Consider the following 14,470-nt stretch of genomic DNA (forward strand, 5'->3'; position numbering starts at 1 on the left):
ATTGTTGCTTGTTATAGATCCCCACCATGACCCAGGACCCTCGGGACATTGTAGCTTGTTATACATCCCCACCATGACCCAGGACCCTCTTATAGATCCCCACCATGACCCAGGACCCTCCATTGTAGCGTGTTAAATATCCCCCACCATGACCCAGGACCCTCGACATTTCAGCTTGTTATAGATCCCCCACCTGACCGACAGGACCCTCACTCCTCGTTAGGTAGGGACATTGTAGCTTGTTATAGATCCCCACCATGACCCAGGACCCTCACTCCTCGTTCCTGGGGACATTGTAGATCCCCACCATGACCCAGGACCCTCACTCCTTGTTCCTGGGGATATTGTAGCTTGTTATAGATCCTCCACCATGACCCAGGACCCTCACTCCTCATTCCTGGGGACATTGTAGCTTGTCATAGATCCCCCAGTATGACCCAGGACCCTCACTCCTCATTCCTGGGGACATTGTGGCTTGTTATAGATCCCCCACCATGACCCAGGACCCTCACTCCTCATTCCTGGGGACATTGTAGCTTGTTATAGATCCCCCACCATGACCCAGGACCCTCACTCCTCGTTCCTGGAGACATTGTAGCTTGTTATAGATCCCCCACCATGACCCAGGACCCTCACTCCTCGTTCCTGGGGACATTGTAGCTTGTTATAGATACCCCACCATGACCCAGGACCCTTACTCCTCATTCCTGGGGACATTGTAGCTTGTTATAGATCCCCCACCATGACCCAGGACCCTCACTCCTCATTCCTGGGGACATTGTAGCTTGTTTGAGATCCCCCAGTATGACCCAGGACCCTCACTCCTCATTCCTGGGGACATTGTAGCTTGTTACAGATCCCCACCATGACCCAGGACCCTCACTCCTCATTCCTGGAGACATTGTAGCTTGTTATAGATCCCCACCATGACCCAGGACCCTCCCCACCATGACCCAGGAGGGACATTGTTGTTATAGATCCCCACCATGACCCAGGACCCTCACTTTGTTATAGATCCCCACCATGACCCAGGACCCTCGTTCCTGGGGACATTGTAGCTTGTTATAGATCCTCACCATGACCCAGGACCCTCACTCCTCGTTCCTGGAGACATTGTAGCTTGTTATAGATCCACACCATGACCCAGGACCCACACTCCTCATTCCTGGAGACATTGTAGCTTGTTATAGATCCCCCACCATGACCCAGGACCCTCACTCCTCATTCCTGGAGACATTGTAGCTTGTTATAGATCCCCCCCATGACCCAGGACCCTCACTCCTTGTTCCTGGGGACATTGTAGCTTGTTATAGATCCCCACCATGACCCAGGACCCTCACTCCTCATTCCTGGAGACATTGTAGCTTGTTATAGATCCCCCACCATGAGGACCCTCACTCCTCGTTCCTGGGGACATTGTAGCTTGTTATAGATCCCCACCATGACCCAGGACCCTCCTCATTCCTGGGGACATTGTAGCTTGTTATAGATCCTCACCATGACCCAGGACCCTCACTCCTCATTCCTGGGACATTGTAGCTTGTTATAGATCCCCACCATGACCCACCATGACCCAGGGCCCTCACTCCTCGTTCCTGACATTGTAGCTTGTTATAGATTGACCCAGGACCCTCAGGACATTGTAGCTTGTTATAGATCCCCACCATGACCCAGGACCCTCATTATAGATCCCCACCATGACCCAGGACCCTCACTCCTCATTCCTGGGGACATTGTAGCTTGTTATAGATCCCCCACCATGACCCAGGACCCTCACTCCTCATTCCTGGGGACATTGTAGCTTGTTATAGATCCCCCACCATGACCCAGGACCCTCACTCCTCGTTCCTGGGGACATTGTAGCTTGTTATAGATCCCCACAATGACCCAGGACCCTCATTCCTCATTCCTGGGGACATTGTAGCTTGTTATAGATCCCCCACCATGACCCAGGACCCTCACTCCTCGTTCCTGGGGACATTGTAGCTTGTTATAGATCCCCAACCATGACCCAGGACCCTCACTCCTCGTTCCTGGAGACATTGTAGCTTGTTATAGATCCCCACCATGACCCAGGACCCTCACTCCTCGTTCCTGGGGACATTGTAGCTTGTTATAGATCCCCACCATGACCCAGGACCCTCACTCCTCATTCCTGGGGACATTGTAGCTTGTTATAGATCCCCACCATGACCCAGGACCCTCACTCCTCGTTCCTGGGGACATTGTAGCTTGTTATAGATCCCCACCATGACCCAGGACCCTCACTCCTCATTCCTGGGACATTGTAGCTTGTTATAGATCCCCCACCATAACCCAGGACCCTCACTCCTCGTTCCTGGGGACATTGTAGCTTGTTATAGATCCCCACCATGACCCAGGACCCTCACTCCTCATTCCTGGGGACATTGTAGCTTGTTATAGATCCCCACCATGACCCAGGACCCTCACTCCTCATTCCTGGAGACATTGTAGCTTGTTATAGATCCCCACCATGACCCAGGACCCTCACTCCTCATTCCTGGGGACATTGTAGCTTGTTATAGATCCCCCACCATAAGCCAGGACCCTCACTCCTGGGGACATTGTAGCTTGTTATAGATGCCCACAATGACCCAGGACCCTCACTCCTCATTCCTGGGGACATTGTAGCTTGTTATAGATCCCCACCATGACCCAGGACCCTCACTCCTCATTCCTGGGGACATTGTAGCTTGTTATAGATCCCCACCATGACCCAGGACACTCACTCCTCGTTCCTGGGGACATTGTAGCTTGTTATAGATCCCCCACCATGACCCAGGACCCTCACTCCTCATTCCTGGGGACATTGTAGCTTGTTATAGATCCCCACCATGACCCAGGACCCTCACTCCTCATTCCTGGGGACATTGTAGCTTGTTATAGATCCCCACCATGACCCAGGACCCTCACTCCTCATTCCTGGGGACATTGTAGCTTGTTATAGATCCCCACCATGACCCAGGACCCTCACTCCTCATTCCTGGGGACATTGTAGCTTGTTATAGATCCCCACCATGACCCATTGTAGCTTGTTATAGATCCCCACCATGACCCAGGACCCTCACTCCTCATTCCTGGGGACATTGTAGCTTGTTATAGATCCCCACCATGACCCAGGACCCTCACTCCTCATTCCTCTCACTCCTCATTCCTGGGGACATTGTAGCTTGTTATAGATCCCCACCATGACCCAGGACCCTCACTCCTCATTCCTGGGGACATTGTAGCTTGTTATAGATCCCCACCATGACCCAGGACCCTCACTCCTCGTTCCTGGGGACATTGTAGCTTGTTATAGATCCCCAACCATGACCCAGGACCCTCACTCCTCATTCCTGGGGACATTGTAGCTTGTTATAGATCCCCCACCATGACCCAGGACCCTCACTCTTCATTCCTGGGGACATTGTAGCTTGTTATAGATCCCCCACCATGACCCAGGACCCTCACTCCTCATTCCTGGAGACATTGTAGCTTGTTATAGATCCCCACCATGACCCAGGACCCTTACCCCTCGTTCCTGGGGACATTGTAGCTTGTTATAGATCCCCCACCATGACCCAGGACCCTCACTCCTCGTTCCTGAGGACATTGTAGCTTGTTATAGATCCCCACCATGACCCAGGACCCTCACTCCTCGTTCCTGGGGACATTGTAGCTTATTATAGATCCCCCACCATGACCCAGGACCCTCACTCCTCATTCCTGGGGACATTGTAGCTTGTTATACAGGGGCGGCTCGTGGCATAGGGCTGCCGGACTGCAGCCCCCTCAAAAATGAGAAAGAAAAATGAGAAAGAAAAATGAAAACTAAAAAAATAATTATTTTTCAAATTTCGCGGACTTGGCATGCGCATAGACCGAGTCCCGACTACTGTCGGTCTATGCGCATGCTCAAGGCAGTCCGGCCGTCCCCATAGGGGGACACAAGGAGACGTCTGTGCACTTTTACAGTGCACAGACTCGCCAGGATTATGGGTCGCGTCCGGACTGCAAGAGCAGCAGCAGGGACTCGGGACAGAGCATTAGGGATCTCGTCGGGAAGGAGCATTAGGATCTCATCGGGCAGGAGCATTAGGATCTCGTGGGTCTTTCAGTATTGCGCGGGAAGGATGTACGTTAGCTGGATATATTCAGGTAAGGTGCCTTTTAATTTACAATGTTTATTTGTATGGTGCTTATGCTTTACTGGAGTTTGTGCTTTTTAATTTACAATGTTTATTTGTGTGTGTATGGTGCTTATGCTTTACTGGAGTTTGTGTATGGTGCTTATGCTTTACTGGAGTTTGTGTATGGTGCTTATGCTTTACTGGAGTTTGTGTATGGTGCTTATGCTTTACTGGAGTTTGTGTATGGTGCGTATGCTTTACTGGAGTTTGTGTATGGTGCTTATGCTTTACTGTGGGGGGGGTGTGTGTGTGTGTGTGTGTGAAAATGCCCCAGGTGCTTATGGTGGTGTGGTAGGGAATGCCTCAGGCTTGAACCCTGTACCCTGTATGCAGGTGTTAAAGACTTGAGTTCCCTACCCACCACCATTTGTAAAAAAAATTCAGATTTTTGCCTCATATTCGATCTGATCTGTTCCTCATAATATCTGTGGTTTGTAAATGTTGCAATGCTTGATATTTGATGGTGTAGTAGTAGCATTGTTGCCTCCCAGCTGCAGGTTTTTGGGTTTGATTCTTGGCTGGGGTTCCTTCTTTGTGGGGTCTGTATCTTCTCCCTGTGTTTGTGTGGGTTTGCTTTTGTGTCCTCCCATGTTACAAAGACATGTCTGCATTATTTCTTCCTGGGCCTCTGCTGAAAATTGTTTATTTGTTCCAAGTCAGACTGTCCTGATTAAAAAATGTTAAATAAAATTGACAGGCATTTGAATTTCAGACTTAAGGGTTTCTGAATTTTTAATTCCTTGCATATTTGATGGTGCAATGGTAGTATTGTTGCCTCACAGCTATAGGTTTTCTGGTTTGATTCTTGGGTGGGGTGGCTTCTGTGTGGAGTCTGCATCTCCTCCATGTGTTTGTGTGGATTTGCTCTGGTGCCCTGCCATTTTACAAAGACGTGTCTGCAGTTTTAATCCCTGCTGAAAATTGGTTTTGTTCTGTCCGCAGTAAAATTGACAGGCATTTGAATTTCAGACTTCAGGTTTCTGAATGTTTAATTCCTTGCATAATTGATGGTGCGGTGGTAGTATTGTTGCCTCACAGCTATAGGTTTTCTGGTTTGATTCTTGGTTGGGGTGGCTTCTGTGTGGAGTGTGCATCTCCTGCCTGTGTTTGTGTGGATTTGCTCTGGTGCCCTGCCATTTTACAAAGATGTGTCTGCAGTTTTAATCCCTGTGTCTCTGCTGAAAATTGTTTTTGTTCTGTCCACAGTAAAATTGACCGGCATTTGAATTTCCAACTTCATGTTCTTCAGAATACATAGTAGCACAACCTTTTTTTTTTTAGCAATTTTCGAAGTTTATAAGATGAATATTTTAAATTTGTCCCTATTTTTGGGACTGTATTCCCCCATTATTGGCTTCATCCATGTTTTTGTGCTAAGGTTGACAGCTATGGCAAGAACTGAATTCACTGAATATGTTTGAGGGCTGTATTCCCTCATTACTGGGTTTGTCCAGGTGTTTTGTACTAAGAGGTTGACAGCTATGGTGAGAACTGAATTCACTAAATGATAGCCATTTAAGTTTCAGTCTTCCTCTCTTTTACAAAGCAGCTGATGTGGCGTAGTGGTATGTTACTCTGACTGTTTTTTGCTCAGGGACCTTGGCAGTAAAATATATGGTGGCAACACAACATTTTATTCTAGCAACTTTCCAAGATTATACAAACAATGTTTAATGTGTCCCTGTTTTTGGACTTTTGACCCCCCCCCAATATATTTTGGCTTTTTCCAGTTTTCTTGAGCTGCAAAGTTGAGATGCAGTTGAGTATTGAATAGATTTTACAAGGAACTGAGAGCTGCAGGGGAATAGAAGTTTAGTGCTTTGCCAAGTTAATACTATAGCACAACAGGCTGTGTACTTGCTTTTGATGCAGAAGGTTGTGGGTTCTACTCCCACAAGGGGTAGATGCTGCCGTACTGAGAATGTTCTCCTTGGTGAAGATACTAACTATGAGTTCGTTATCAGTTTGCCATCCATTTCCTCTTGCAATAATATTACTAGCTTATCATTTTTTTAATGTAATATAGACAATTTATTCCTGAGGGGCAACAGACACTTTATATTTCGATGAAACCATGAAATATAAAGGTGATTGCTAGCAGCAACCACTTCATTAGTTACAGATTTCTTTAATGTGGAATTATTTAGATGACTGACTTCAGAGATTGTGCATATTTACTGATAATGGACTGTAGAATTGTGCATATTTACTGATAAAGGTGGACTGTAGAATTGTGCATATTTACTGATAATGGTGGACTGTGGAATTGTGCATATTTACTGATAATGGTGGACTGTGGAATTGTGCATATTTACTAATAATGGTGGACTGTGGAATTGTGTATATTTACTAATAATGGTGGACTATGGAAGTCTGAGTAGACTTTTTATGATAAATGTTCTCAACTGGGCAGTTTTGCCATTATGGGTGCATATGGTTTGTTTCATTGCTTACTGGAAAAAATGTTCAAAACAAATTTAAAACATCCTGTAACAAGTGTACTGTATTGTACAAGGAATATAATTTTAGTACAATGAGGAAGGTGTATCAAAGAGCACATGTATGTTTCATATGCAAGGAGCCTATGATTCAAAACAGCCCAAAATTAATCTTTATCTGCCACTGGCAAAATGTATTTTCTTTGAATGTGGGTTTCAATGCTGTTTCAATGAATGTGAGTTTCAAGGGCAGAGAAGTTTTAATGCTAAGTTTTCATTGTGAGACTGCATTGCTTTGTTTAACAGATGACTTGGTGTTTGTGCTGTAAAATACAAAATAAAACTTTCAAATGAAGTCCAACTCATCATAGAAGTAAAGCAGTATGCACATTAGTGTTTATGGTAAATGGAGTGAAATAGCCAAGTATAATGGTTCATTGGAATGGCTGCAGAGGCTCCATTCAACCATTATTTTGTCAGGGGGGAAGGGCAGCAAACTCAGACAGGCCCAGCTGAACTATACCTCCCAACTGTCCAGATTTTCAAAGAATGAATAGATTTTTGCTTCTTATTTTTGGTTTGTTCATAAAATTTGTAGTTTTAATTCCTAAATGATTTGCCAGAAGTCACTCTAAGTTTCAGACTTCATAACCTTCAGAAAAATGCATGTTAAAGTAAGAGCTGTTCTATCAACTGTCTCAATTTATACAAGAGCAATTTTTAGTACTGTTTATATGTGCCACCAATATATTTGGCCTTGTTCAGATTTACTGCATTAACAGGTTGAGAGGTACATGCAAATAAATTGCTTTATAGAATTAGGCATAGCCAACCTCTCAACTGTCCCCAATTTTTGGCTCAAAATTTTGGAAGAAAACATGGAGGGTTTACAATTAAGAAATAACTGTAATAATCAAAGTTATAGATTACTTGAAATGCATGTAGATTCTTTTATATTTTGTCAGCTGCTCAAGGTAGCAGTACTAATATTAAAGTGTCCCTTCTTTGACAGGTAGCAGCTGTATTGTGTGTCTATTTTATATTTTTGCATCACGTTTTTGTCCATTTTTCATAAAATTGTGTTTTTGGCAAATTAGTGACATCACTAAAGACTGAAGTTAGAAAATGACAGACATTTGAGTTTCAGATTTTATACCCTTCAGAAAATTCATACTAATGCAAGACCTATTCTATTATCTTTCTAAGTTTATTAGAGCAATATTTAAAAATTGTCCTTATTGTTGGGCCTTTGTCCCACTTCTGTGTATGGCTTTGTCCAGATTTCTTGCTCTTGAGGTTGAGAGGTATGACAAATGTGTCAGGGCCATCACAGTCAGCCAGAGAGATTTCAAATTGTGACATGCTTGTTGCACCCCACTCCCCATGTAGTGACTCTGGATGTGTCCAAGCAAGGCAAGGAGTAGTTGTATCTACCTTGGATGGGGAGGACACACTGCATAAGTACTACAGTGGCTTTTCATCTGTCCTTGATTTTGCAGAATGGTCTGGTTTCTGTCATATTTTTGTACTGTTGATTTATGCTTATTACTCAAAGTGTCTGTTGCTCTGTGTTTTTAAGTAGCAATGCTTTAATGACCATAAGGTAAGCTTGTCTGAGATCGTAAGATGCAAGTAAGCTTTAATAAGCATACTGTTAAAGAATTGCCAACATTGAAAGCCTTTCTGTTGTTGCCATGCAGAGAATACTTGACTAGATAATGTATAAGCCTTGGGTATTAAAGGACAGGATTCCATTATTTTAAAAAGCTCATTACACTTGTTGGAGACTTCCAGTCATCTCTACAGACTTTACCCGTAAACTAAACAGAATGCCAACCATGTGTGGTCCATAACCTGTACAGTAATCCTTTAAGCAATGTATCTTGAGCTTGTTTCTTGTTTGCTTTTCATTTTTACTTTTATCATGTTTTCCCCATGAAACAAGTTGTCAGGCAGCAGGTCTTTTTGGATAAGAAACATTTTTACAAGTGGGGCATCACATAGATTTCTACTTTCAGCATGTTACTTGGTACTTTAATAAAGCTGAATATATTATAATTAGGACTGCAGTGCAAGGAGAAGTGGTTTGAGTTGAGTGCTTCTGGTTTTTCTTATACTTGATTTTGACTGGCATTCCAGTAATGTATTTAAAAAGTAATTTATTTTTTCATGCCTCAAAACCTTTTGTTTCCATCTAGATATTAAGTAAGCTGTCATGCAGCCAATGCATTGAAATATTTTTATTCTTCTACACTTATTTTTGTCTTGATTGGACTTTCATAATGATGGTTTGCCACCCAGGGCAGCATATTTAATTAAAGTTAGTTTTTTGTGGTTTTGTGCATAGCTCCTCCCCTTTCTGGTTGACCACACCCCCTCCCCTTGACCCCACCCATTCAGCTGTCTCCTGCAGCCCCCCTGTGATTTGAAGTCACCAGCCGCCACTGTTGTTATAGATCCCCCACCATGACCCAGGACCCTCACTCCTCGTTCCTGGGGACATTGTAGCTTGTTATAGATCCCACAGCATGACCCAGGACCCTCACTCCTCGTTCCTGGGGACATTGTAGCTTGTTATAGATCCCCCACCATGACCCCAGGACCCTCACTCCTCATTCCTGGGGACATTGTAGCTTGTTATAGATCCCCACCATGACCCAGGACCCTCACTCCTCATTCCTGGGGACATTGTTGCTTGTTATAGATCCCCCCATGACCTAGGGCCCTCACTCCTCATTCCTGGGGACATTGTAGCTTGTTATAGATCCCCCACCATGACCCAGGACCCTCACTCCTCATTCCTGGGGACATTGTAGCTTGTTATAGATCCCCACCATGACCCAAGACCCTCACTCCTCGTTCCTGGGGACATTGTAGCTTGTTATAGATCCCCCACCATGACCCAGGACCCTCACTCCTCATTCCTGGGGACATTGTAGCTTGTTATAGATCCCCACCATGACCCAGGACCCTCACTCCTCGTTCCTGGGGACATTGTAGCTTGTTATAGATCCCCCAGTATGACCCAGGACCCTCACTCCTCGTTCCTGGGGACATTGTAGCTTGTTATAGATCCCCACCATGACCCAGGACCCTCACTCCTCGTTCCTGGGGACATTGTAGCTTGTTATAGATCCCCACCATGACCCAGGACCCTCACTCCTCGTTCCTGGAGACATTGTAGCTTGTTATAGATCCCCCAGTATGACCCAGGACCCTCACTCCTCATTCCTGGAGACATTGTAGCTTGTTATAGATCCCCACCATGACCCAGGACCCTCACTCCTCGTTCCTGGGGACATTGTAGCTTGTTATAGATCCCCCACCATGACCCAGGACCCTCACTCCTCATTCCTGGGGACATTGTAGCTTGTTATAGATCCCCCAGTATGACCCAGGACCCTCACTCCTCATTCCTGGGGACATTGTAGCTTGTTATAGATCCCCCACCATGACCCAGGACCCTCACTCCTCATTCCTGGGGACATTGTAGCTTGTTATAGATCCCCACCATGACCCAGGACCCTCACTCCTCGTTCCTGGAGACATTGTAGCTTGTTATAGATCCCCACCATGACCCAGGACCCTCACTCCTCGTTCCTGGGGACATTGTAGCTTGTTATAGATCCCCACCATGACCCAGGACCCTCACTCCTCGTTCCTGGGGACATTGTAGCTTGTTATAGATCCCCACCATGACCCAGGACCCTCACTCCTCGTTCCTGGAGACATTGTAGCTTGTTATAGATCCCCCACCATGACCCAGGACCCTCACTCCTCGTTCCCGGGGACATTGTAGCTTGTTATTGATCCCCACCATGACCCAGGACCCTCACTCCTCATTCCTGGAGACATTGTAGCTTGTTATAGATCCCCACTATGACCCAGGACCCTCACTCCTCGTTCCTGGGGACATTGTAGCTTGTTATAGATCCCCACCATGACCCAGGACCCTCACTCCTCGTTCCTGGGGACATTGTAGCTTGTTATAGATCCCCACCATGACCCAGGACCCTCACTCCTCGTTTCTGGAGACATTGTAGCTTGTTACAGACCCCCCCCACCATGACCCAGGACCCTCACTCCTCATTCCTGGGGACATTGTAGCTTGTTATAGATCCCCCACCATGACCCAAGACCGTCACTCCTCGTTCCTGGAGACATTGTAGCTTGTTATAGATCCCCCACCATGACGCAGGACCCTCACTCCTCGTTCCTGGGGACATTGTAGCTTGTTATAGATCCCCACCATGACCCAGGACCCTCACTCCTCATTCCTGGGGACATTGTAGCTTGTTATAGATCCCCACCATGACCCAGGACCCTCACTCCTCATTCCTGGAGACATTGTAGCTTGTTATAGATCCCCACCATGACCCAGGACCCTCACTCCTCATTCCTGGGGACATTGTAGCTTGTTATAGATCCCCCACCATGACCCAGGACCCTCACTCCTCGTTCCTGGAGACATTGTAGCTTGTTATAGATCCCCCACCATGACCCAGGACCCTCACTCCTCATTCCTGGGGACATTGGAAAATATGAGGGTCCAACCAAATATCATAATAATGGGTAATTTCAACTACCCTAACATAAACTGGGAAAACTGCTTTTGTACTAATCCCCTTGCTCAACGATTCCTGGAATTTATAAACTCTAATGTCCTGGATCAACTTGTCAACACCCCCACCAGGGACAACAATATTCTGGACCTGATCATTACCAACATGGGTGACCGGTGCTCAATGCCCAAGATCAACTCCTCACTTGTTAGATCAGACCATAAACTAATCACCCTAGATATCCACATCCCGACCACACCCCCACACAAGGAAACCATTGTAAAAAATTTCTCCAAAGCGAACTTCACGCTACTCAAAACTGAGGTGTATAACTTTGCAATGCCCCTGCAGATGGATAATACAGTCAATACAGTCACGACTGCTGAATCCTACACAAATACACTCTACAAGCACCTGCATGAGTGCATGGATTGTGCTATCCCCAACAAAACCAAGACACTATCCTCCAAAAAAAGGAAGCCAATCTGGTGGTCCCCTGCCATTAACAAACTCTACAACATAAGGAAGAAACTGTTGCAAAAGAGAATAAAAACCCACATATGGAGGAACTCACTGACGGGCCTCAATAAGAAACTAAGATATCTCATTAAATCCTCCAAAGCTCATTTTGAAAGAAAAATTGCTACAGATACCAAAGACAACCACAAGGCATTCTCTAGTTATGTCAAGAATCTCCATGGCAACTCCCCGATCTGCACAGAGCTACAACAGAATGATGCAAAAATATATAGAGCCAAGTGATATTGCCAACATCTTGACAGATAGGTTCAGTGCAAACTTTATGCCCCCCTCACCCCCCCCAAAGGGCCTATAACTATACCAGATGGCTGTAGAGCCCCGTCAATCACAAATACGCAGGTAAAAACAGCACACTCTAAAGCCAAAAACACAGTATCCATGGGACTGGACAACATCCTAGGCTGCGTCTTACACAAACTCCAAAATGAACTAGCCCCCCACCTAAACTCCATGTTCAGTCACAGCCTCACAACAGGTTATGTGCCCATGGAATGGTGCACAGCAATGCTTATCCCACTCCACAAAGAAGGAACCACCACAGACCTCGGGAACTATCAACCTATTAGCCTGACAAGCCTGTTCTGCAAGGCCATGGAGCATATCATCATGGAACTCATAAACAAAGACATTGGTAACCTCCAAACTTTGGATGTTACCCAATTCAGATTTATGAAGGGTAGATCATGTCTCCTAAACCTGCTAGACTTTTTTGAAACAGTTACCAAGGCCATAGATGAGGGCAAGGTGGTCCACACAGCCTACCTGGACCTCACTTAAGCCTTTGACACTATCCCCCGTTCAGGAATCATAGATAAACTCATCAACCTTAACATAAACCCTTACTTCACAAGATGGGTGGCCAACTGATCATGGACAGAACCCACACAGTGACAGTTGCAGACTCCAGATCCGACTCCAAACCAGTGACAAGTGGAGTGCCCCAGGGTTCAGTCTTGGGACCTCTCCTGTTCGGTATATAGTTCTCCGAAGTGCAAGTGAACACCAAGGGTCTATGGCTAACCAAGTTCACAGATGACTGCAAACTGGGTGCCATTACTGATTCCCCCACCGATGAAGACATCCTGCAAAAAGGCCTCACCGAGACAGACACCTGGTGTCAAAATTATGGCCTCAAGCTAAATGCCAAAAAGTTCATTCTTTATCCCCTTTGGTAAGAACACAGTACCCGTGAATTACCAAATAGGGGGAAGTTCAGTAAACACAGAAAGTGTGATAAGAGACCTTGGGACCCAAGTGGATAGTAACCTCTCCTTCAATAACCACATTGCCACAGTGGTCAGAAAATCTTTCTATGTGGCCCACCTAATCACAAAAGGGTTCACATTTAGAAATAGAAAAGTCATCATCCCCCTCTACTCATCACTTATCAGACCCCTCATTGAATACAATGCCCCATTTGGGAAGTACCTCACAAGACACCTACAACAACTGGAGAGGCCCCAAAAGTACCTCACCAAGAGCATTGCTGGCTTCAAACAGTTGCCCTATGCTGACCAACTCAAGAAACTTCAACTCTACTCAGTCACATAACGCTTACTCCGAGGAGACCTCTGTCTAACATACAAAGCCATGTCAAACCCAGAATTGATGGACATGCTCCAGTTAAAGAAATCCCAATCTCCCCGAGCTACATGCCCTAGGGACCTAAACCTCACAACAATAAACAGGACATGCTGGAGGGACAGATTCTTGTCACAGAGACTTCCCATGCTCTGGAACAAAATTCCCATTTACATAAAGCAGAAAAAAACCTTGATAAGTGGATGGGTGATAGGAAATTCACCCCTAGGATTATGTCTGGGGCTCTGCTCAATAGAGGGCAGGAATTTAACACTACATGGGTAGCAAAAGCCAATACACTGTTGGCTAGGCTTGCTTTGGCCCCCAGGCCAATAGCCTAGTACCTACCTATGAACCTATGAATATACTGCATGTCTTTGGAATGCGGGAGGAGACCAGAGCATCTGGAGAAAACCCATGTGAATATAGGCAGGACATGCAGACTCCACATAGAAGGCATCCAACATAAGAATCAAACTTGGGACTGACTTGTTGTGAGGTGACAATGCTATCCAATGCACTTCTCTGACACCCCATGGACCTATAAACTCTAGACCTACACAGATTTCTTCTCTTGACAATGACTAGTCCAATAACAGATTTTTAAACAGCATATTGACTGCAACCTCAGAAAAATAGGAAACCTGTTAAGTGCATGATAAAAGATGAACAGGTTTCTTGGTCCGTTTGCCAGACAAACCCTTGAAAAACAAATCTAAAAATGTACTAAACATAAAACTGGAATATGGTCTTCCCATACTAAATGGAATGCGGCCTACTCATACTAACTGTAATATCCCCACCCATACAAATACTTCATTCTGCATGTAACACAAAACTTAATTCAATCTAGAATGACTGCAACCTGCAGAGTTAGCAACTAATGAAATCAAGCTATGCCCCTGTTCTATCTGCTCCCTTATTGTCCACTCTTACCTTCAAAATCCACATGAACATTGCTCCCCTTCCTTGTGAAGTAAATCTAAAGTTAAAGCCTCTTCATATTCCCCACAAAACCAGGATAATGATGCCTTTACTCTAGTTATGTCCCCTTTCAATCTTGCTGTCGGAAAAGCTTCTTCTTCATTTACATTTCCTTTATTTTTAATCTGTTCAGATCTCATCACTCTTTCCATTGGTTGGAAGTTAGAGGCAG

This window comes from Protopterus annectens, chromosome 12.part0, assembly GCF_019279795.1.
Source record: "Protopterus annectens isolate FY-2018-M chromosome 12.part0, PAN1.0, whole genome shotgun sequence".
NCBI lineage: Eukaryota > Metazoa > Chordata > Ceratodontiformes > Protopteridae > Protopterus > Protopterus annectens.